Source organism: Berghia stephanieae, chromosome 3 (genome assembly GCF_034508935.2).
Source record: "Berghia stephanieae isolate SIO BIC M18660-M18661 chromosome 3, UCSD_Bste_1.3, whole genome shotgun sequence".
In the NCBI taxonomy this organism is placed as follows: Eukaryota; Metazoa; Mollusca; class Gastropoda; order Nudibranchia; family Aeolidiidae; genus Berghia; species Berghia stephanieae.
The window spans coordinates 44,784,898-44,809,500 of NC_088362.1; the positions used below are offsets into that span (position 1 = coordinate 44,784,898).

At 36.1% G+C, this 24,603-nt stretch overlaps 1 protein-coding gene and 1 long non-coding RNA gene across 9 annotated transcripts in view; one reads left to right on the forward strand and one right to left on the reverse strand.

Moving 5' to 3' along the window:
• Positions 1-24,603, reverse strand: part of LOC144967823 (G protein-coupled receptor kinase 3-like) — a 105,486-nt gene that overhangs the window by 67,860 nt on the left and 13,023 nt on the right. The window lies entirely within an intron of this gene.
• LOC144967824 (uncharacterized) lies at positions 673-2,297 on the forward strand. Its single transcript, XR_013644467.1, has 2 exons — positions 673-977; positions 2,129-2,297. It is a non-coding gene; the product is annotated as an uncharacterized LOC144967824 (long non-coding RNA).

Below are 24,603 nucleotides of genomic sequence, written 5' to 3' on the forward strand. Positions count from 1 at the left end.
ACGTGGATGGATGAATGGATGGATGGATGGATGTAAAGATGGATGGATGGATGGGTGGGTGGATGGGTTGGTGGATGGATGGATGGGTGGATCGATGGATGAATGGATGAGTAGATGGATGGATGGATGGGTTGATGGATGGAACGGTGATTAGAAAGAGTGGCAGTTAGAATAATCTTTGATTTCGATCGATTAACGTCCTGGAGAGGAAAAATGACTAAGGTGAATCGGGAAATGGATGAAGTAAACTAAAGATAAGTGAATAACAATGGATGGACAGACAGACAGACAGGAAGATAGATAGATAGATAGATAGATAGATAGATAGATAGATAGATAGATAGATAGATAGATAGATAGATAGATAGATAGATAGATAGATGGATGACCGATATGAATGACAAGATGAGTAGATAGATTGATGGGATGAATAGATGGATGTATGGATAGTTGGAAAAAATGGAGGAAACTGGCAATTGTGCGAAAAATAAAAATAAAGTACTGGAACTGTGAAAACGGGAAATTATTTATTCATTCCGTTTCACGGGGATGCAAGTGTAACACGACTGACTGAAGCGGGGATCGGTAGCGTTCAGTCGTAAGGGATGCGTGTTGGTTGGGAATCTAAACTCGACAGAGGAATCCCACGGGTCGTATAAATTGTGTAAACAGAGCCGAGGGTCCCAGGCTGCTACCTAGTACCAACATCGTAATAGGCTTCCTAAGTCGTGACGTAATCCTGCGCAGCAACGCATGGCAACAAACCGGCTGGCTCTAAACAGTCGAGAAAAATGGCTGACACGAACTCTATTTCCATCACCGCCCTTATGAAATACTTCTCCAATGAGCATAAAAGTGTCTCGCGAGGTGAAAATCATCATCAGTCAGGTCATGTTTTGACTTTCACTTACTACTCAGATGGCTTGATGTTCGGCAAAGTTCAAGCCAGCATGAAGAATAAAGAGTATTCTGTGAAGGTAAGTCATTTCGTCTTCTCATTCTCACTCTCAAAATCTCACATCTCCGTAAAACTACTGTTGGACAATAATCAGTTTACTTTGAGTTTAGGCAGATTTAGTATATCCAATGGAAAGATTTAACTGTTTACGTTCGATTTTAGTTAGGGAGAGAGAGGGGGAGTCATTGAATTATTGTGTTTTTATCTTATGGACCACGGACTTTGAGTCTTTGAGGTCTTAGTCTTGCTTCGCTAATTTTCGTTGCCATTGACTATAGTCTACTACATACTATTTAGTATCGTGTTGTAACCTTTATTATAATACTCATATGAGCATCACAATCACCAATCACGCTAGACATTTTATCATACTTCATGTGGGGCAGCGTGGATCAGCGGTACGTTTTTGCTTCGTACCCGAAAGGTACCGAGTTCGTTCACCCGCCGCTGCGCTGTGTGGCCTTGAGCAAGTCACCTCGCCCTAGCTCAATTGCGGCGCTGCACCGCGGTTATTCCAGTCTTCCCTGGGAATAGACCCTAGAGATAAATTTCCTCTATGGGATGAATAAAGGATTTATTTAGACCAGTGTTAGTCACGGTAAACTAAACTTCCTATTGGGTTAAGGTGTCATGTAAATGTTGCTGCTTGAAACTCGAAGAAATCAATAACATTGTGAAATTGAATGTGAACTTCAATTTAATATACGAAAACAGATAAAATGGACGTTTCGGGTTTCCCCCTTATCAACAAAGCAAGATGAATGAAAGAATCACTTAATTTGTTTTTTTAATTGAGTTTTTATACAGCGTAATATCCACTAAATGTGCTCAAAGTGCTTTACAAGGGGTCCCTGGCCAACAGCAACATTTAACATGTAAGACGGGACATGATGCCTGTTGGGCGATATTACAATTTTTTCGGACAGAGACAACGCTGTTAACGGCCAGGTACTCATTTGACACCTGAGTACGGTGAGAGATTGTGAGTAAAGAGCCTTCTCCAAGGACTCAACTATGTGCCGAGCGAGGCCCAAACCCAGGACCTTCTGATCTGAAAGCGAGTGTCATACCACAAGACCACAACAGACGTTTTATTAGTTTGTTTGTTTTTTGCCTATTGAGCATGGTCGCAGCTCTAAATTTGAATCTTTTATTCTTTTACTTCCACAGATCTATCTTGATGATGCCTTGGGTTGATTCAGTCCAAAACTAATTTCTGTGGTTTTATTTAACAATGTTAATGACATTGAACATACCCTGATACAACAATGCCATAATTTGTCATGTTTATCATGTAAAATCATGTATGGACCTACAAAACCATTATTTTGAATGGTGATTTGATGATGATGAACAAAATATGTGTGTTGTACAAAATAAATGGCAAAGCTAACAAAATGCAGTCTCCTTAATAAGAGGAGACTGGGGATTGACAAGTGCTGCAACAAATTGAAAAATAATATCAGATGTTTCTCTTAACATGGTTGGAATATATGAGAGGATGTTAACATTTTTCAGTCTTTCATTAGCGCTCTCAACATGAATTCTACATGAAGCAATTTCTTTTGTTAATAAAATCTAATTTTCAGTAAATTTATTATGTAAAAAGGGAGGGATATTTACAGTTACTCCTTGAGGTAAAATATCTTGAATCAGGATGGGGTTTTACCTTTATTACCTTTATCTGCTAAAATTAAATCTCCAGGGCTTAAAATTAAAAGTTTTAGTAATCCACAATTTTGTACAATGACCTTATCCGAGACAGACCCTGGATACAGTTTAGAAATAAAATTTATCACACCATTTGGACTCAGACCAACAAGAGCTTTAACAGAATTCATGGACCTATAAGAAGAATAAGTTAACCGTTGTTTATCCATTTCTTTAGGAATAGCAATTTGGTCATCTGTACAATCAATGATCATTCTGCAATTTGGAAATCTTAAAAATGATGATGGAGCTGATAGTTTATTTTTATGTCTAGAAGGGCATGTAACCTTCATAACATTTTCAAAGAGAAGCTTATGGCTTATGTAAAACATGAATAAAAGTTTGTATAATATTTGTTATAGTACTTTCATTAACGCTAAACAATTGTGAAATATGAAGGTTAGCGTAGTTCTGTCTAAGTTTCATAAGTGTAATAATGAAAATTTGGTCTTTTAATGCAACTGTCTCTTCCTGAACTTCCCATCCACTATAATAAATAATGTTACCTCTAAAGCACTCAACATATTGAACAATAATATTAAATATTTTAAAACAATGTACACCTGTCTCCATTCGAAGAACTTTTTCTGTAAGGCTTGAAACAGTGTAAGTGCGTTGAATCTAACTTAGTTGGGTTTTTTAAAGCTAGCTATTTCCTTATTTTTGTCTGTAATTTCTTGTTCTTGAATTAAATTTGTTATTCTATTTAAAATATCCTCACTTGTTCTACAATCTGTTTTTTTTAAAAGATGGAATCCTGTGATGATGGTGACGAGAGTTGAGATGATGATGAGGGAGAAGATAATGAGGATGATGATGAGGAGGAAAATAATGATGATGAGGAATCTGGTTTTTTTAAAGGTGGGACTTTGTGATGATGATGAAGAGAGTTGAGCTGATGATGATGATGATGATGATGATGATGATGATGATGATGATGATGGTGATGATGATGATGATGATGATGGTGGTGGTGGTGGTGGTGGTGGTGGTGGACTTCTTGATGTTGGTGCCAATTGAGATGGGGTGGGAATTCCTTGTGTCACTTTTCTTTTCTTTCTTTCTGGCTCTGATGGAAACAATTTATTTTTATTTCTGTCAAACCATTCAGGGAGGTTGGCTTTGTCACCATCTCTGATGTGACAAGAACACACTCTTGATGATGATGTTGGATCTTTTGTCCTTTCACCTGAAATGAAAAGATAAAAAAAAAAAACAATAATTCTGTTGGGCACATTGGGTATATTATTTAATTTGATAAGTACTTTGTTTTAGACTATCTTGTTTGACACCAGCTCAATGCATGATAAATCAAAGGTGTGCAAGAGACTAGGTTACTGGTGGGTCTCTCGCCTGTCTTTTATGAAATCGCACATTCAGCAAAATGTCGCACTTCCTCATTACTTCTTTTGATGATTTTGACTAGGTATAATAAAAATATGAATTCTTAAATTTACAGTTAAAGTTGATCTTGGGGTTGAGTGTGGCAAGACTGGCGTTTTCTCTTTATTACAGTCAGTACTGTACTGGCCAGTGCGGTGATGGAAACTTTGGAGTGTCAACAGTCGGGCACAGGTAAAGGAGAGAGGTCCCTGCCGCCATCTTGCTTTGTTCACACAGAGTTGCCACCTCGGCTGTCGGGGAGGGGAGGCATGGCAGAGAATCAGAGAAACTTTCCAAAAAAAAAGAGGAAAGTATGTGTGTTTGTGTGTGTGTGTGTGTGTGTGTGTGTGTGTGAGAGAGAGAGAGAGAGAGAGAGAGAGAGAGAGAGAGAGAGAGAGAGAGAGAGATCTGCGTGAGGGGAGGGGGGGGGGGAGAGGTTGCGTTATTTTATTTATTTATTTTTATTTTGCCATAAAGGTATCGAGTTTAAAGTAAGATTTTAACAAATATTTTCTTCTCTTTCTTCTTGTTCTCCTTTTAAAAAAATTATCACTTATCAGTAGAACTTAAGTCTCATTCAGTTTATCAGCCTTAACATCAAAACAATTGAGATATCATTTTTGCTTCAACTTCAATAAAAACCTAGTTTGGAATGTATTTTTATTTATAATTTCGTGCAATTGTACACTTTAATCATAAAATATAGGTCTACGTAAGCTAGAACTTGACCTAGATCTGGACTACGAACTCTAGCAAATGTTCGACGAGGCGTGCGTGCTTACCTGACTAAAGTGATCCACTTTTTCTTCAATTTTTTGTCTGCCTGTCCATTTGGAAATCTGTAAAACTTGCAGGAGTGAATATCTGACTGGTGTAGACAATCTGGTACAAAACACTGGACCATATTTAAGATAAAAATTGTTTTTTGAGCGATTTTCCAATTATTCCTTGCCCGGACCAAGCACGGATTTTTTTTGTTTAGAGCCAGCCGATTCGTTGCTAGGCGGACGTGACGTCAGACTGTGGAATCCTATTGAGAGCAATCACGAACGAGAGGCACATGCGGCATTCACGCTTTATTTAAAACCTTGTCAAATCTTCTTTTTTCTTTTTTTTTTCTTTTTTTTTTTTTTTTGTCTTTCTATTTTCTTTCTTTTTCTTTTTTAAAAATTCATTGAAAGATACGATGTTTCCGCGCTGTTCGTGAGAAGTCGATGAGACCTGGCTACTCGCATGGTGAAGAGACGAGATAAAAGTGAAAATAGCCATGTTAGTTCTTCTTCTTCTTTTTCTTTTTCATTATGTAGTTGCCCGCTTTTATGGAGAATCCCTCTACAATTGGCATCCTCCAAAAGACAAGAAAAAGAAAAGAAAAACAAACAAACAGATAATACTTTTATAATCACCGACGTTACTAATCTGTCACACAGATAGTTTCCATTTACGCATTCCAAGACATGCATTACAGACTAGATATACTTTACTTGGCTGATACCAAACTGCAAAACATTCGTCATTTTCCACTCAATTACATTTCGTTATCAATACAGTGGGACAGCCTCGGTCTTGTTTGTGTATCGTCTGCCAAGCAAATGTATTGAAAGATAATAATATGCGAAAACGCAGTCTCCAATCAATCACAACTTGATAACGAACCCCCTAAGAACATAATCTAAATCAACGACATTGATCGTATTACGTCAGTGACCAGATGGGTGACAATGATCGCAAAAAAAAAAAAATTGGTACCGACATTGTGTCCGTGGGTATGGCACTTTACCCAAATAACCTAGTTCGACCCAGCTATTTGAGTACCTGGTTATAAGTAGTTGTGACGTAGATTGTAATTCTAGTACAAAAAGGACACATCAAAGGCGACTTGTGCTGTATGAAAGGAAAATTTGGTGCCATATGGGATAAATGAAAAAATAAATAACAGCAACACGGTGTACATGATAAACGAATGGGTATGGTATAAATAATGTTCATAATTAAATTAATTTTCAATATACAGCTGAAACGCCATATTACAATGATAAAGAAGCGAAAGACTCGGATTCAGTAAGACTAATATAACAGTAATAGGTAATCCACCTAGCCCTCATAAAAAATACAAAAAAAAAAAAAAAAAAAAAAACGACAACAAAATCGAAATGAAAGAGACATAAGACACACGGTTTAACTACAAACAACAGCATCTCGCGTCAATAGGATGTATTTAAAGGAAAACCCTTCTCCCTGTCAGGTCTGTTGAAGTGTCTAAACCAAGCAAGCCATAGTCAAGGTTCATCTGCCCGGCCGTCAATCACTTAGGAAACCGTTTTAAGTGTTTTGCCGCATTCGCCAACCATCCATCCACTTCACAATGGAAAATGTGAGGTTCAAACTATGAAATACGCCGGAAAACAACAATGAATTAATCGGAGCAACCCAATCTTACTTTATATTTCAGTCAATCTGTTACGGCTGGGAAGCAGACTCTGATGCAAAATGAAAATCTGATAGTCGCGCATGATCCGGTGCCAGACAAAAGAAAGGGGGGGGGGGGGAGAAAAAGAAAGAAAAGACACAAGAACAGAAAATAAAAGAAAGAAAACAACACACACACACACACACACACACACACACACACACACATACAGAATAAATAAATAAAATAAATGAAAATCAACTTTCTCCGACCTAAATCGAAGATGTTACGGTCAATACTCCATCGATGAAATCTGTAAGATAACTGTTCAAAATTTTAAATTTTGATTTGTAAACACGGAGTTGTCATAATTTATGTTTGTGCATATACATTTTAGTATATTGTTTTTATTTCTTTTCGTACCAACATGCTCATGCCTCATATTATTTTCAATTCTGAAAGTTGATATTGGTGTAATAATACACTCTAAGGCAACAAAAGGGTGCAACCATAATATAAAAGATAACAGAATCATTTCTTAGCTCAAAAGTTAACAACAACAACCAGTGACAGGCAAAGGAAGAATTCTGTGAGATTTCATTTGAGCATACATACAGAAAGGGCGTTCGTTGACCCATCTCGTGTAATTATAAATCTATTCACCACTCACATCAGTCGTGCTGGCAATGCGTGTTTAACCTTAAGTATGCTCAACTTTGGCGTGGCCAGAACCAGAACCAGAACCCAGCTATTAAATAACTCGTAGTTAATTAATTTGCCGCGCGTTACCGATTAAGATAAAAAATTATAGTAGCACAGTTAAAAGTAGAACATTAGTAACTGTAATAAGTTAATGAATTAGTGCCGCTTATTGCGAAATTCCTCAAATCACAATAATGGTTGGGTGGAGTAAACGACGACGACGATGAAAGCAGCATGGGGAATAGGAATCGAATGCAATAATGTTGTGAAAGGTAGCCAGGAGAAAATAACGGGAATAAGGAGAAAATAACGGGAATAATCTAAATCATACCCCCCCCCCCCCATAAAAAAGAAAAAACAACAAACAAAACACAAGAGCTTTTAAAGCGCAATAGTATCCTCAAATATGCCCAAAGGGGATCTCAAGCCAACGAGACATGACGCGTGTTAGAAACGCTTACAGTTTTTAAAATTATCTTTTGACAGAACGCAGCTACCAGGTCAGACTTTAATTTTAAACCACAAAAACGGTGAGGGAATGTGAGTAAAGAGTGTTATTCAAGGACTTTCGTCTTCGAGTGAGTCGCCCACGGCAGGACTTAGACCAAGGAGCTACATGTCAGATCAGACGACGAGTCCAGTCATACCACTTGACCGAAAAACCTTATTCTTACTCTTTAGCCTTTCGATTTCTTTCAAATAACAATTAAAATTTTCTCCCATTGTCCAGTTTATAGTATCTGCAAACCAGAGCGGTACTTCGATTATTACTTTCCATTTAAAAAAACAACAACAAAAAACAAACAAACAAACGGCTTGATAAGATGTCAGTAGCAGTAAAATAGAATCCCGCGTTAAAGAGTTAATAATAATATTGTGAAAGATGAATATTGATGAAAAAATAAACAACGGTGTGCAGTTAAATACATAAATCAATTAATTAATTCATTCATTAATTAATTAATGAAAGAAAGATTTTTTTTAATACAAAAAGGAGTGAAAAATGAAAGAAAGAAAAAATAGAAAGAAGGGGTAAAGAAAGAAAGAAAGAAAAGAAAGAAAATTAATACAAAATGACCTTAGCCTTCAATCTATCCCTTTCAGAATTATCAACAAGCGTTATTTTCCAGAAGTGGACACCAGTGAGGAGTGAACCTGTGACTATGGGAAGAGGATAATCAGGAGGAAATGAAACCATTTTATAATTAAAAGCATAATGGAAAAAGAAAGAAAGAAAGATAGATAGATAGATAGATAGATAGATAGATAGATAGATAGATAGATAGATAGATAGATAGATAGATAGATAGAAATAGAGAGAGAGAGAGAGAGAGAGAGAGAGAGAGAGAGAGAGAGAGAGAGATAGAGAATGAGAAATAGAGAAAAATGAAAGAAAAAGAAAGAGAATGAGAGGGAGAGAGAGTGAGAAAGAGAGAGAGAGAGAGTGAGTGAGTGAGTGAGAGAGAGAGAGAGAGAGAGAGAGAGAGAGAGAGAGAGAGAGAGAGAGACTCTGAGACTGATCTAATCTTATCATCAGATCTGTCGAACTTTTTTACTCTCTCTCTCTCTCTCTCTCTCTCTCTCTCTCTCTCTCTCTCACACACACACACACACACACACACACACACACACACAACAAAGATAACCAAACAAAATGTAACACTATATAACGTATAATATGTCTGTAAATCGATTTTCAATTTCATTAATTTCCAGATAGCATAACTAACTTTAAGTTCTAAATGAAAAAAACAAAACAAAACAAATAAACATATGAAGAAAAGAGGAAATTGTAGTATATTATAATATCTATACTCCTCTTCTTCTTCCTCCTCCGCCTCATCATCATCATCATCATCACCACCATTGTTCGATTTCCCTTAAAGTAATTATTCGTTAGGGAGTCTGTGTTTACCGGAAAGATCAAAAGTCAAGTTTGTATTAAACATATTGGCCCCTTTGGAAAATACGAGTTGAAGCCACCAAATAATACTCGTATTTGCGTCTATCAATACGATGAAGATAAAAAAAAAATAGAAGCGAACGTTTATGCTCTTTTTTTTTTCTTTCAGAGATGGAAGTTGTGCAACGTTCACGTTGTATTTTAAAATCGAAACGAAACTCTGGCATTGTGATTTACATAATATATTGGAATATATTTGAATTTTTTAAATATAGATATGTGGCGTATGTTGCTAAGTGGCTAAGCGGTAACGTATCATTTTTAATGAAGTTTGGTCTGTATCCAAATCGAAAACTCACTTCTACGTCCCGTGAATTCTATTTTGTAAATGAAGTTTTACCTACCATGCGTGTAAAATGTGCTGTCTATTTGTTCTGAAATTGCTACGTTTCTATTTTCCATATCATTTATTTATTTATTTTATGAATGCAAAGTGCCTTGAGCCTATTTAAATGGGGGCAAGGCTCGATATACATGTCATATTTTAAAAATATTATTTAATCTAGATGACAGACCTGCCAAATTGAAAACTTCAAATTGTAATTTTTATGTCAATTTTTAGTAATATGACAAGGGAATTAGTAGAAGTAGTAGTTCTTCTTATTATTATAATCATCATTATTTAATACTGACAATTAAAAATTCGTAATTTTCCACAAAATTCAGTAATTGGCCATGAAATTTGTCTAAAATTCGTAAAATTACGAAAAATTCGTAATATTTGGCAGGTCTGAGATGATGACAATGATCGGGACATCCTGGCCTCGGCGTCTTCTACTTGGATCATTTAACATGCATTACTCCACTCCACTCAGGTGTGAATGTGTTACTAGCAGGTAGCGATGACTATTGTAAGACTGCGAGTACGATTTGTTTAATATAAAGCGGAACTTCGTTTGCAAACGGCTTGTTGAATGAACCAATGAGGCACCATGAAGAGCAGTGAGTGTATTCGTGTAAATGAGCTATACAGAAACATTCATATACCTTTTATTTCATTTGAGTTTTTTGTTTGTTATGCTGAGTTTTACGGATCTTTTGCTATTTCTATGTCGTTTTGGCTCATACTTTATCACCCCAACTTAATCAGAGTCCCGTGTTTATTTATTTTTTTATAAGTATTAATGACGGAGAAAACGACAGTGTGTGTGTGTGTATGTGTGTGTGTGTGTGTGTGTGTGTTGTTTGTAAACGTTAATACAGATTAATCCTAAACATATGTATTCCGCTAACAAATAGCAATAAAATAAAAAAAGTGTTTTTTTTTTTTTTTTTTTTTTTTTTTGGGGGGGGGGGGGGGGGGGGGGTTGTTTACCGTAATGTAAATATATTGGTAATATGATTAATCGTGTTTTAAAATTGATTAACTAATCTGCCTTTGCAGAGAGATAAAAACAAATAGTCAATCAAACGAACAAACAAAAACAAAAAGATTTCAAATATTCTCATACAAAATGGAATTCAAAAAAAAAAAAAAAGTTAATCATCATATCAAAACCTGACAAATAGAAAACGAACGTTTGAAAATATAGATGTTGTACGTTTAGGGAAAATACTCACGACATCCGCCACCCGGATATAACGTACCAACAAACAAACCTATGTGTAACCTTTACCGTTTATAGACTGAATGATAGAATTTAGTGAGAAGTAATCATTAAAATGGCTGTTTAGAAACAACATCAAAGAACTGAGTGACGTCAATTTCCTTCCATCTTAATAAATGGTATGCGGTTTGTCAGTGAAATCAAATCCACTCGTCGGACAAAACAAGAACAAACAATTGATGGTTCCTGCGTGACCTCTTGTTGCTATGCTTGTCATGCATGCTATTGACATGGATGCCTTTATTCACTATTATCTTATAGTATGAGTCTCGAGTCATCCAATCAACATACAGTGCGTAAATTTTTGAAAATTATGTCAGTTATCGTATCTTGGGATTAAAACTAATCGAATAAAGATTTCAATGGTTTTATTTTTGACTCTAACGTAATTTAAAACAAAGTATATTTTGCCTCTGAAAACAACCAATGACCGTGATCCGAAGACCCAAAGCCACATAAAGTACTTGCAGAGCGAACAACCCACACAGATCCTGAGCATCACTCACAAATTTAACACAGATAATTGAATAAAATGCAGTGTTGTCAATCATTGCGATGCTCTTCCTTTATCATTGTGTCAACATAATGTGAGATATACTCACTTACCGGGCCTCACCTATTTGTGTGTTTGGCACGTACTGAGGATAGCTATGGCCTTTTCGTTAACAGGAAATAAATAGTCAAGGGGACGGAATGGTATAATACGTGGTAGGAAATATTCTGATTGGTTAATGCTTAGTTACGGGCGAACCATCAATTATTGGAATCGATATCAAAGGTCAGTGTACACCCTTTACACTTCTGGTCATAATGAGGTGATAACTGATCAATTCTCTGGCTGGCTTTTAAAACGAAAAACAAAGCCAAACTGTATGTAGAGTGACGTTCACCGCATTCTATCGAGCTATATATGGAACGAAATTGATGTCACTCGGCTCTTTGTTACTGTTTCTGGACAGCCATTTTAATGATTAGTTCTCACTAAATTCTACCAATCGGACAAAAAACGTTTTAGGTTATATATAAATTGGATTCAGTAGTCTGATGTCACGCCGCCCGGCAATGGCGGCCATCTTGGTTCTAAACAAAGAAAATCATTACTTTTTATTCTTCATGCTGGCTAGAACTTTTCATATGCCTTGTGATCAGAATGTCTAAAAGTCAAAACATGATCAAATTTATGTGTTTTTTTTTTCCCTCTGGAGACGCTTTTATGCTCTCGGGGAAATACTTCATATGGGCGTCCGCCAGTGTTCCGATAGTTTAGAGCCAGTGTTACTAAGTTACCATGTGTCATTAGGAAGGAAGTGACGTTACGACTGTTGAAGAATATTCGTGTTGATACATTATATCCGGCGGGCAGATATGAGTAATTTACCTAAACGCACAGCATCAATAGGTTGTAGGGTGGGGGGGGGGGGGGTCAGAAACGTTCCGTATTTGGTATTTTGCTCCTTTTTGAAGCTGCTGCATTCATTTTTGTTTAGTACTAAAAACGTTGACACAAGTTCTAATAGTGATAAAGCCCGTATCATTACCGTTCATGATCGCCGTATTTGTCACCCCAAAATCCCTTGTGAACCGTTAAGCCTCTTGACTGGCGTCTAATACTAGTGATTTTGAACACGGCTTATCGAGAAATTTAAATATGAAAACTATAGATAGTATGCCTTGGCTAAGAAGCTCACAACATTGCCATCCGGAAGTATAACGGACCAACACACAAAACTATGTGTAACCTTGAACGTTTATAGTCTGGTTAATACAGGTTTGTGAGAATTACTCATAAACGCGGATGGCAAAAAGCAATAACAAAGACCTGAGTGACGTCAACTTCGTATAATGGTTCAAAATTTTAGGAATGGGCCATGTGGAAATACGAATGTGGTGTGTTGATGGATTGCGAGAGACATCAAATTACTATTTTGTCTTTTTGATTTGGCCAGCCAAATCGTTTGAGCAAGCGTCCTATCTAAAGGACAGCATGTATTTATTCATTTCATTTCACTATTGGAAATCGGATTTTCCATCATATTCCCGATTGACTGCTCTTTAAAGGACTGTTAATTTCACACACACATATCAGGTGCTCAGTCCTTTCTTTTTTCATTTTAGCGTCTCTTTTACTCTATGTCTTGGGTCTTGACTTCAAACCGTTGACGACAATCTCGAGCCTCCAGTTTCCAACAATAAATATTATGTAAAATAGAATGAAGTCACGTCAACAGGTGACGGTCGAGGACATACATGTCTTAAGTCGGCCATTAGTGGGAGGCCGCGGCCTCGCTCATTTACAGTAGTAGTTTTGGTAAAGGTCCGGAAGACTAGGAGCATCTGACTGACTGAACACTGCATTGTGACACGGTTGTCCGCAGGTCACAGGATGAGTTCATGACTGCCGTTAGCAATTTCCAGTTTGGGTGAATTTTCATAATATTGTCGAATTACCAATATGAGAATCGACTGCAAGTGTGTCGATAGTAAAAAAAAAAATAAATTCTGCGATATAAAGCTAAATTGACAGATGTTGACGGGCTTGGAAAAACAGTGGAGATATAGAGACCGAGAGTCAGAATAAAGCGTGACTGAACCTATAATATAAAAAATAAAAAGTTCCCGGAGCTTCATTGTTTACGAACGCGTGCAGCTCTTACAATATTGATAAGTATCAGTGCACTAGATCTACGACGATTGTTCAGATCAATATTTTTTCCCCCTGTTGTACTTTTTTTTTTCTTTTTAAATTTCCTTTTAATTTTTTAAGGACATTGATTTGTTTGATTGCCCGGAGTGCTTATTTCGCCGTACACGGGGGAAAAAAACAACACCTTTTTAAAATTTTAGCTTTGGATTTTTACTTCTTATAATTGCCAATCAATCAAAATGATTTTCAACATGCCAAAATGTAAAAGGGAAGTTCCTTCAGTGTACAACGTATTACTTTATCTTTCTTTCAGCTCATCAGCACTATTTGTTTTCATTTATTTTCTTAATCAATCCCAAATAATAATTAAAAATCGATTGTCTGTAAATCGATAAATCTTTTCATTCCATCAAACGCAATGTTCGTGATTTAATACCGAGTAATGAGAGAGTTATTTCTAGAAATAAATTCAACCTTATTTACACACTTCGAGTGTTCGCAAAACAGCTTTAGCGCACGTTAAGAAAACTGTAATACATATAGTTTAATATAAATATATATATATATATATATATATATAATATATATATATATATATATATATATATATATATATATATATATATATATATATATATATCAATCATACAGTTGACTGTGCAAATAAACGAGAGAAAAACATTAGCGATTTTTTGTTTTGCAATATCGATATTTCTATTTCCATTACAAGACTTTCCTCTCAACAAATGATTACCTATAATGACGACCCATGTCTTCAGTTAAAGACCGAGAGGTGGGGAGTGCAAGTAAACTTACAACAACAATATAGAAAAAAATAAATTTAAAAAGGAAAATCGACATTTTAATGGGTAGCTTGAGTAAAAACATAACATGAATTGGTGCAAGCCATAGCAGAGTGTTTTCGAGAAAATTCACAGCAATTTGAGATAGATCGGTAAAATCGATACACAGAGGGAATAACTCAGCGCTCACGTTCCACACACTTGTCTGCGTCCAAAAATATTTATTCATATATATATATTTTTTTTAATTTATTTATTTATTCATTTATTTATTGAACTGTGTTCTGAAATGACTGTGTATGACCTCGCACTAAAGTTTGAGAAGAGGTCATTACTTGAGATGTTACACTGACCAAGCCTAACGAATCTTTTTAATATACGAGTGGATATCCCGCAATATTATTTGCGGGGAAATTGCCGGGAAGTAAAGCTATTACGAACAGTAATAAAGCCTGAAGGTGAACGCAAATTAGTCTGGCAACAACAGAGCGGCCAGATGGCGATTTCGATCCACGAATTAAGTGTCGATCATTATGCCCTAGCAGATTTCCTAAATAATTATTTGAGTCAATGGGTGATGGAATTACCCTTATTTTAAAAAAAAGTTTTGCAATGCACGCGCATATCAAGTTGTAAAAATTGTTTCATAATTTATTTTTCTTTTAATTTCCCAGTAATTCTGTGCTCATTGGCAAAAATTTAACATGGGCTGCACGAAACAACTTGATCTCCAATTCTATCATTATTATTATTATTTTTATTGTTTTGTTTTAAAGAATAGATTTAGCACTGAAAACTGTGTCGCATAAACAATAAAATCGACAACGATTTTAACGAAAGCATCAACACAAAACTTTTGTTGTTGTTTTGTTTTGTTTTACAGGGAATCACCCTGCTGTAACGTTATAGTACCGTACTCGAGTGGTCTTCCTGCTAGAATTCAAGGCAACAGCTACACTTCAAGATGGTTTTTAAACATTAATATGTCACTGGATCAACTGATGTGAGCCGTAACCACCGCAATGCTTTAAAAAAAAGCGACAATCGCTGAGTTGTGGAGCAATATTTGGTATATAAATAACAAACACCCAGAAATTCTGGCCTCTTTGAAAGCCGTGGGGCACGGCTCAAGGATATTCGTTAAGCGCTTTGGCAACTTTGTTTCTAACACGTTTCGCAGCATGTGTCCTCTTTAATACCATTGATGGGGAGGAGAATAGAAAAAGATCGCGTGAAACGTAAATCACGATGGAGTAAATTTGGCGTTGGTTGCTTAAAGTTATCTGGCAACGATAGACTAAATGATTTGTGTAATTCGTAAGTGTGATAATAAGGTTATTTCTTCGTGTTGCACAAGTTGTCTACAAGTGGCTCTTAAAGGATAAAAGGATCATTAGGTAAAATTGTCCTGTAAAAACACAAGTGGGGCGTACAGACTATAGTATGTCCCAATTTCTGTAGCGTAAGAAGAGAAATTAAAAATACTCGCTAGGCCTGGGTAGGGTAAAACGCTTGTCTACCGCTTAGTACTTTTTATCTGACCAAAAGTAGATCCAGCAAACTCACCATCTACCGTGCGTGGTAGGGGTTCGAAGCCAAAAATACAAAAGTAGGTTCTGAAACAATCTGATTTGGCAAAAATCAAGGGGACTAGTAGTCTACCTTTTAAAGCGCTTTGAGCACGTTTGATGGAGTTGCTCTTTATAAAAGATCATTTGTTTTTTGTTTTGTTTTGTTTTTTTGGAGAGGGGGGGGGTTGTTGCTTTTTTTTTTGTTTTTGATTGTTTGCTTTATCTTTCATATCGGAAAACATTGTTTATAAATACATATTTCGCACTGGTTGGCAAGTCCACATTGATTGGCCGGTGAGAAAATGTTTAAAAAATGTAATTTCACTTTTTTGTTTGTTTGTTTGTTGCTTTAGGTCTCTTCCAACACAATTGAGGTTATATGAGAGACCGCTGAAACAAAAAAACAAGCAATCCAACAAAAATAGTACAAATGTAAATCAAAATCATAACCTAAAGATATCATAAGCTAAATTATAAATAACCAATAACAAACAGGCAGAAGATTTACAGAAAAAAAAATATCCCCTGTCAAAAATACAATCACAAACCAAAGAAGCAGGATAGGCTAGTAAAGAGAAGAAGAAACGACATCACTATCGGATCGTACACCCATGCGAACATCATAGGTATATGATTCAAGGGTGATGCTCCCATCCAACCACCCGCTAATTTCATTTTTATAAACCAATAATAAAACAAATGAAACAAAACAGTAAGCGTTACAATAGTCTTAACATTTATGAGCGGATCGTAACAATACTGAAAACGACTTGTTAAAATCTCTCTCTCTATATATATATATAAAGTTCTAGCGTTAGTCAAATAATATTTTTTTTAATTCCATAAATATGTTATACGTTTATCCCGGTTTCTGTAGTGTTGTGCAAACTGTAGTTATTGAAGCTAGTCTATCGCAAAATACTTTCCGTCAGATCTAACTGCGCCAGCCATACCAATCACTACTAGTCTGGGGAAGAAAATCCTGACAGCACACAGGATTGATGTGAACGGGTGCTCTATTTAACTGTCGACCTATCGGAACCCCTCTTCAATCAAAAGTAGCAATATAACCGTAAAATATAGCCAAAGTTGGATTCCCAAAAATGTGCATGTGAATAAAAAGATAACTAAATCTTTAGCTGTGGCGAATTTGCGTTCCGCATTTCGTATTTATACGAATCATTGTCTTTTCATTTGACCCCTTTGTATGCGATTTTCAGTCAAGGCTTCACCTGACCAAGGCATTGCACTGTGACTCGCAATGTCCTGAATTCGAGCCTCGCATTAGACACTTTCTTTTTTTTTTTTTCCCTTGAGCAAGATTATCTACCAATTTGCTTACTCTGGGTAACATGGGTGATTCCTATTGACACCAGATGCAAGTTTGATGGATTATCTATATCCCTTCATGTAATGCCTAGGCGACGCCATCTAACCATGCAGCGCGGCTTGACCCTTACCGCTCTTTGCTCAATCCTTAAAGCTCTTTAAATTTCAATGGATGATACGACAGGGCTGATGGTTTTGGGGATGAGGGGTCTTTTCAATCCTGCCAATATTTTTTTCAAGATATTTCGATTATTTATTTAATTTTGCTTGTCGAGCATCACATAGTGAAGAAAGATATTATTTAGCATAGTAAGTGCCGCGAACATCACGCAAAAAAACCAAAAAAACAATAAAATAAACCACCTTAGTCAAATATTTTTATCTGGGTTACTGCGACCCCCTACTCAAACACCATTCTCAGCGCTCATTGTCTCTATTATCATTACTACATAAGACACACGTGCAGGCGCGGTGTCTCATTTTAAGCGGTTCAAAAATAATCTAATGTCATGAAATGCGATGGGATGCCATGGCACGTGAATCGATGAATAATTAATAAATCCAAAAACGATGTCACCCTAAATCCCCAAATCCCTTTCGCCCGTGGACCCAAGTTTCACCGGTCGTCAACGAGACGGGAATTAAATTTTAGCGCCTCTAACCCAGACAGGAGAATTGATTCCGATCCCTCGCATAATAAAATCGATAAAATTAAGTTTCCCTCCATCCCTCTCAAATAAAATCAAATAAAATATGGCCCAACGCAATTTAGAAAAACAAAATTGAATAAATAATAAACTTTAAAAATGTAATAAAAAATAAAAATAAAAAGAGGGGAACAGAAAAAAAAAATTCAAAGGGGGAGAAGATCAAATATAGACCTGTAAATGAGCTCTATAAAAATTGACTGAAACTCTTCGACAAACTGAAGATTCAATTATTTTTTTAAAAACAAGGGCATCATTGGAGAGGAGAGTGATAAATACAATACATTAAAATAGTGGGTGTTATTTCTTACTGGAAGTATGACTGCCATAATTTGATGTAGAAGGAATGCTAAATAAGCATGTCATTCATATAGGTAAAAATGACTTCATCAAAATCATATTCCTGCCAATGGAATTTTTTTGACATAGCCAGAAAAATAATCACCATTATCATCTGTAACTTCTAGCCATGACCTATTGAATTTATTCCTCACATCTTTATCGATGCTCGACAAGTCTGAATTGCGATCCACGAACAGCTAAGCCATTGTGAGAACATTAGAATAATGTAGCAATGAGCAAACTTGATTTTCAATCAGTAAATGACAGAGAAAAAAAATTAAATAAATATGACTTCTGGCCAATACACTGAATTATTAAGTAGAAGTGAATTATCAAGAAGAAACTTCGGCAGGCGTAGGTAGCGGAAAATTCTAAGAATCGAAATGAAGGTAAATCGCCACAAAACAGCAAGCTCGCCTGGGCTTGAGCAAAACAATGGCAGAAAACGTCCTGATTTGCACGGGAATTAATTAGGCTACTTACCATTGTTCCTTATAATCAGGTACCCAATCAGTGAAGAAAAGGTCAACCAGTTTGTTTACAACGTGAGGCAATCGAAATGAACTTGTAGCAATCTTTCCTAACTTTCGATTTGAAGGTGTCTACATAACATTCGAAATTTACTTTATCATAGTTTTGAGACTCGCCAGGTAAATGTGGTCAATTTTGGCTTAGATGAAACAGTGAAATTTATCGCTCGGTGGCTCAGTTAAAATTGGCTACAGTTGGGATCACGACAGGTTTGGAAAGTGAAAAAATAATTTAACGAAGGATGTGTGAAAATACCCAGGGATGTGTTCAGACACGCCTTTTATAAAAAGCGTCGCTTAGTCTTGGCAATATATACATCGTTAATATAAACGGTCCCCATGAGCTACGCGTAGCGCTGTGGAACACTCCTAATTACTTTACGGTCATTCGACTACGATTTGTGAATTCTTTTTTTTTTTTTAATTTCTTTCTTTCTTTCTTTCCTTTTTTTAAATATTTGAATTTGACAAATTGACTGATTTCAGTTAATTGACTGAGAATTTACAGGTCTACATATATGATTTAAAAAAAATAATAATGTTTGCTTTTTTAAAATTTATTTATTAATTTATTTATTTGGGGGGAGGTCAGAACGACATAAAAGTCAATAATCAATGAATGTAAAATTGAGCATATCGAGAGCTGCAGCATGTGCTCGCCATCATTTAATCAGTCGGGATTTTTATGTATATATATATATATATATATATATATATATATATATATATATATATATATATATATATATGTGTGTGTGTATGTATGTATGTATGTATGTATGTATGTTGTATGTATGTATGTATGTATGTATGTATGTATGTATGTATGTAGATGTATGTATGTATGTATGTATGGAATGAAGAGATGATAAGAGAGAGAGAGAGGAAGAGAAAGAAGAGAGAGAGAGAGAGAGAGAGAGAGAGAGAGAGAGGAGAGAGAGAGAGAGAAGAGAGAAAGAAGAAAAAAAAAAAAGAAAAAGAGAGAGAGAGAGAGAGAGAGAGAGAGAGAGAGAGAGAGAGAGAGAGAGAGAGAGAGAGAGAGAGAGAGTTGAAACGTTGTACAAAAGGTGACCCCATCTCATGATGCTTCGCCGCCACCTTGCGACCGTAAATTAATTTATTTAAAAATCAATAATCGCAATACCACCCAAACATTTCTTTGTATTTGTCAATACAGGAAACGCTACGGAGATTGCGGTAAAAAGCCAGATGCCCTTCGGCATAATATTCAACACGCCTACTCGAGATTTCCTTAACGTGTAACGAAGGGGTGAAAAGTTGGTCATTTTAAATAATTGTTCGGTGTAAAAAAAAAAAAAAAAGAAAGAAAAAAGAGCAAACAAAAAAAAGGAATGAGAAGGAAGGGGTAGGATAGATAGATAGATAGATAGATAGATAGATAGATAGAGAGAGAGAGAGATAGAGAGAGGAGAGAGAGAGAGAGAGAGAGGAGAGAGAGAGAGAGGAGGAGAGAGAGAGAGAGAGAGAGAGAGAGAGAGAGAAGAGAGAGAGGAGAGAATTGGAGAGGAGAGAGAGGGGAAAAGATAGAAATTGGGAGGGGAGGGGCGCAAAATCACCAAACAGCATTCATTTCCTGAAGAAGAAATGAGTAGTTAAAACGTGCCAAGTACTACACCCTATAATAAAACAAAATACGAAACAAAACAAACAAAACTACTACATTTTGGTAAACACGTTTATAACGTCTAATCTTGCATATTTTTTTTTTAACCCCAAAAACTACAGCATAAAGCGCAGTGCCCACTAAACGGACTGAAAACGCTGTAAGACGTTTTAGTCATAATAATATTGTAACTCTGACAGTGTGGAAATTTCTAAAGGGAAGGTTAATTTTACAGTACGAGATGGGAAGCAATCAGAGGCCAATATTATTGATTATCGACTGCTTTTGTTGTATAACAGCAAGATTTTAGTATCTCGCAGGTAGTTTTTTTTTTTAATTCTCCAAAATAAAAGGCACAATGTAAAAAAAAAAAGGAAATTAAAATTTAAAAAACAACTAACCCCCCCCCCCCCCCCAAAAAAAAAAAAAAAAAAAAAATAAATAAACAATGGAAAACGAAGCTAGAAAATGTTCCATTTTATTGAGCTTATTATATAAATCGACCGATACCCATCCAAACCAACTTTCCAAAACAAAGCTTATTGTGATAACAATAAGTGTGTTTCTTACTATCTCTACCAAACTACGGAGACAATATAACAACACGACGCAATCATAATAATGTTTCCTATCAAAGATGCCCTTTGGAAAAAATCGATAGAATAACATCAACGCCAGACAGCACACAACTAGACGAGAACGTGAATGATGGAAATACTCTCAACCGGGTAGTCGTCGTTTACAAAGGAACAAAATAATGATATCCTCAATATTAAAAAAACCCAAAGAAAATAACAATAAAATAATAATAATAATAATAATAATAATAATAATAATAATAATAATAATAATAAAAATAATAATAATAATAATAATAATAATAATAGTAATAATAATGGTGATAATAATAATAATAATAATAATAATAATAATAATAATAATAATAAATAATAATAATAATAATAATAATAATAATAAACTAAAGCAATGACTGGGAAAAGGAGAAAAACGGAAGAAGGGGGAGAGATTTGTCCAAAACAAAAAAATCGTGACAGACCGAAGGCTGGGAAGGCTTGGGGAGGCTTGGTGTGTAAACAGTACCGAGATGATGGGAGCCTTGCGCAGATCAATCGCCGTTTGTTTCCACAAACTAGTCTCATGGGTATGTATCGTGACGAGGGATATCCCATAGAAATGGGTGGTCCCTGATGTAGGCTGACGACCACACATACCAGTTTTGCCACAGGCATGAGACCTAGAATCTCTATTTTTTCTTTACGGAAAAGAAGAAGAAATTAAGAAGAAAACAAAAAGGAAAAGAAAAGGACAAAAAAATAAATCAAATCAACCAAATTATATTAAGGCGAAAAACTCTCACCATGAAAGCAGAAACAGCGAAAGTCTTGAACCTCATTGAAGCCTGAGTAGCATCGAGTTGCTAGCTATATTCTTTTGGTGAAAACGTAGGAGATAATAAATATGATGGGAGTAAAACCGAACCCGGTCAGTAAAAGGTTAAATCAAATCAAAAGGGCTCTGGTAACAAAATGAAATTGGTTGCAACAGGTTGTTGAATAATATAAGAAAAACAATCGGCGACATCTGCCATTCAGCTAACATCATAGTATGCATAACATCTATATTGTGATCTATTGTACTACATGTACATAGTTTATCGTTTATCGTGCGTTGATACCATCTGGCCGTGAGTGGAAGTAGAAGTGGACAACAGTATGTTACGCCTGACATGTTACGATGTTTGGATCTGGCAATGAATCATAAATTTGCTAGAAGTTCAAAAGTACTTCCATAAATGATAAGTGCATGTCAATATTGTTATGTTTGCCTTGTGAAAGGTGATGGTGAAAAGAAAAAAAGAGAGAGAGAGAGAAGAAAGAGGATGAAAGGAGGTGGTGGAGGAGGAGGGAGAAGAAGAAGAAGAAGAAGAAGAAGAAGAAGAAGAAGAAGAAGAAGAAGAAGAAGAAGAAGAAGAAGAAGAAGAAGAAGAAGAAGAAGAAGAAGAAGAAGAAGAAGAAGAAAAGGAGGAGCAAATCAAAGCATAAAACTGGATTATTGACACGTTTTAAACATGCTCCTATCCATAATTTCAATGCAGCCTCTGCCTTCAGATTATGGATTAAAATTTTAAAAAGATCTCGTTTTAAGTAGTTTGTCATAAAAGGAATGTTTATTTAAAACCACGCCGAACGTTTCCAGAGAGAGAGAGAGAGAGAGAGAGAGAGAGAGAGAGAGAGAGAGAGAGAGAGAGAGAGAGAGAGAGAGAGAGAGAGAGAGAGAGAGAGAGAGGGTCATATCCTCGGAGAGACCGCAGTCAACAGAAATCCTAATAACGGAGCTACCGATTATTCCAATAGAAAAGGAGTGGCGGAAATATTTGATAATCCGTATTATGACGGAAATAATGCATTTTAATAATTATGTCTCAAAAATAGACAATATTATGAGGGGGTCTGTAGCTTATTTCCAAGGATTACCATCAACCCATAAGGATCCAAATTTCCAATGACCAGGTATTCATCCATATAATCATGACATATAATTGTGGAACCTAGGGCCTCACAAAAAAAAAGAACTTAAAAAGTCTCGATTCATACCACCGAAATATTATGCCGCGTAATCGGAATCTACTGGCCAGAAACAATTACAAATACGGATCTCTATGAAAAAAAACGCCCGAGTACAATAATAAAAGAACAGCGATGGAGGCCATTTGATCACATCTTACGTCGAGAAGATAACATTCCAGCCCCAACTGCAATAAGAGAATATTTCTTTCATGGCAACAAAAATGTAGGGAGACCAACAACATCAATAGTAACTACCCTGAATCAGGATCTCTCTACACATCAGAAATTTCTGGTTTCAGATGAGGCCGAATTAATCCCTGAAGACCTAAGAAATATTGCAGTGCCCTCCGTACTAAAGTCACAACAAGATCTTGACAGACTCAAAACTCTGGCCCAGGACTGTAACCAATGGAAACAATTAACAACATGGATGGGGAGAGCAGCTATACTCATCTCAGCAAGCGTCATTCGGACTACAAACAAAACAAAAAAAACAAAACAAAGGCAATATCATCATCAAGCGGCAGCAACAGGTACAATAACAACTCAACAATAAGAACAGTAGTAGCAGCAGCAACAAAAGCCCCCAAAAAATCAATGCTACATTGAAAACAAAAAAAAAAGAGAGAGAGAAATTAAAAGACGGGGGGCAATAAACTTTAAAATTAAAAACCTAGCTGTGTATACAACCGTTACACAGAAAAAGTAGGTCGTAAGATGAGATCGCAGCAGACATTTGATTGGTAGGTTTGTCACACGTATTCGACAGCCACAATCAATTAAAAAGGAAATGTCATTTGGACAACCAATGTGAACAGGGGAAATAGTAGAAAGAACAGTGAACTCTTTCTTAAACTAACACCCACGCTGGATGACCAACTACTCTCTCTCTCTCTCTCTCTCTCTCTCTCTCTCTCTCTCTCTCTCTCTCTGCCCGTCCCCGCATCCGACAAAGATTTTTTTTTTAAACCCCCCAAAAAACCCGTTTCCCCAACATCAAAGAAATTTTTTTTCCGATTAGCGCGACCACAGAAAACTGCCGACATTTACATTTTGTTAAAACAGTTATTGACTAAGACAATATTATTTAAACTTCACAGTTGACTCAATTTCGATGGAAAAAAAAAAAGAATTCGATCGACTAACTACTACTACAGCTATTACTACTACAATTTTTTTTAAGCCGCTGCATTAACGCAAAATTGGTACCTGCGACGTAAACCACAGACGTAGAAAACGTTTAGAAAAATAATTAGTGAATTAATTAACTTATTCATTTATTCAGTCGACACCAATGCCAACCAACAACTCTAATGAAGATGATTATGAGTAGAGTGAATAAACTGCAGTGAATAATGTGACGATTACACGACTGGCTACAAGAAAGCTGCTTGGGCATTGAATACCATCGATGCTCTTAGAGGTCTTCCCTGCTCCCACTACATTTCATTGAGTAAGGCTAACTTATTGCGATCCTGCTTAATCCATATGCAAAGGTGAACGACTGCTGTATTTTGAGCCCCGAAAAATTCTCCAACAAAAAAAAACAAAAACAAAAAAGTTACATGACTCAGGCTTTTGTGTCCCTGAGAGCATTTCCTATAAAAAAAAAAAAATTTAAAGGTGGGGGAGGGAGGGGGTATGTGTTTTATTAAAATGGTATGCGACTCCTTGTGCCTGGCCAGCATCTCCTACAAAATAACACGTTTAATGTTGCACGTATAGGCGACTC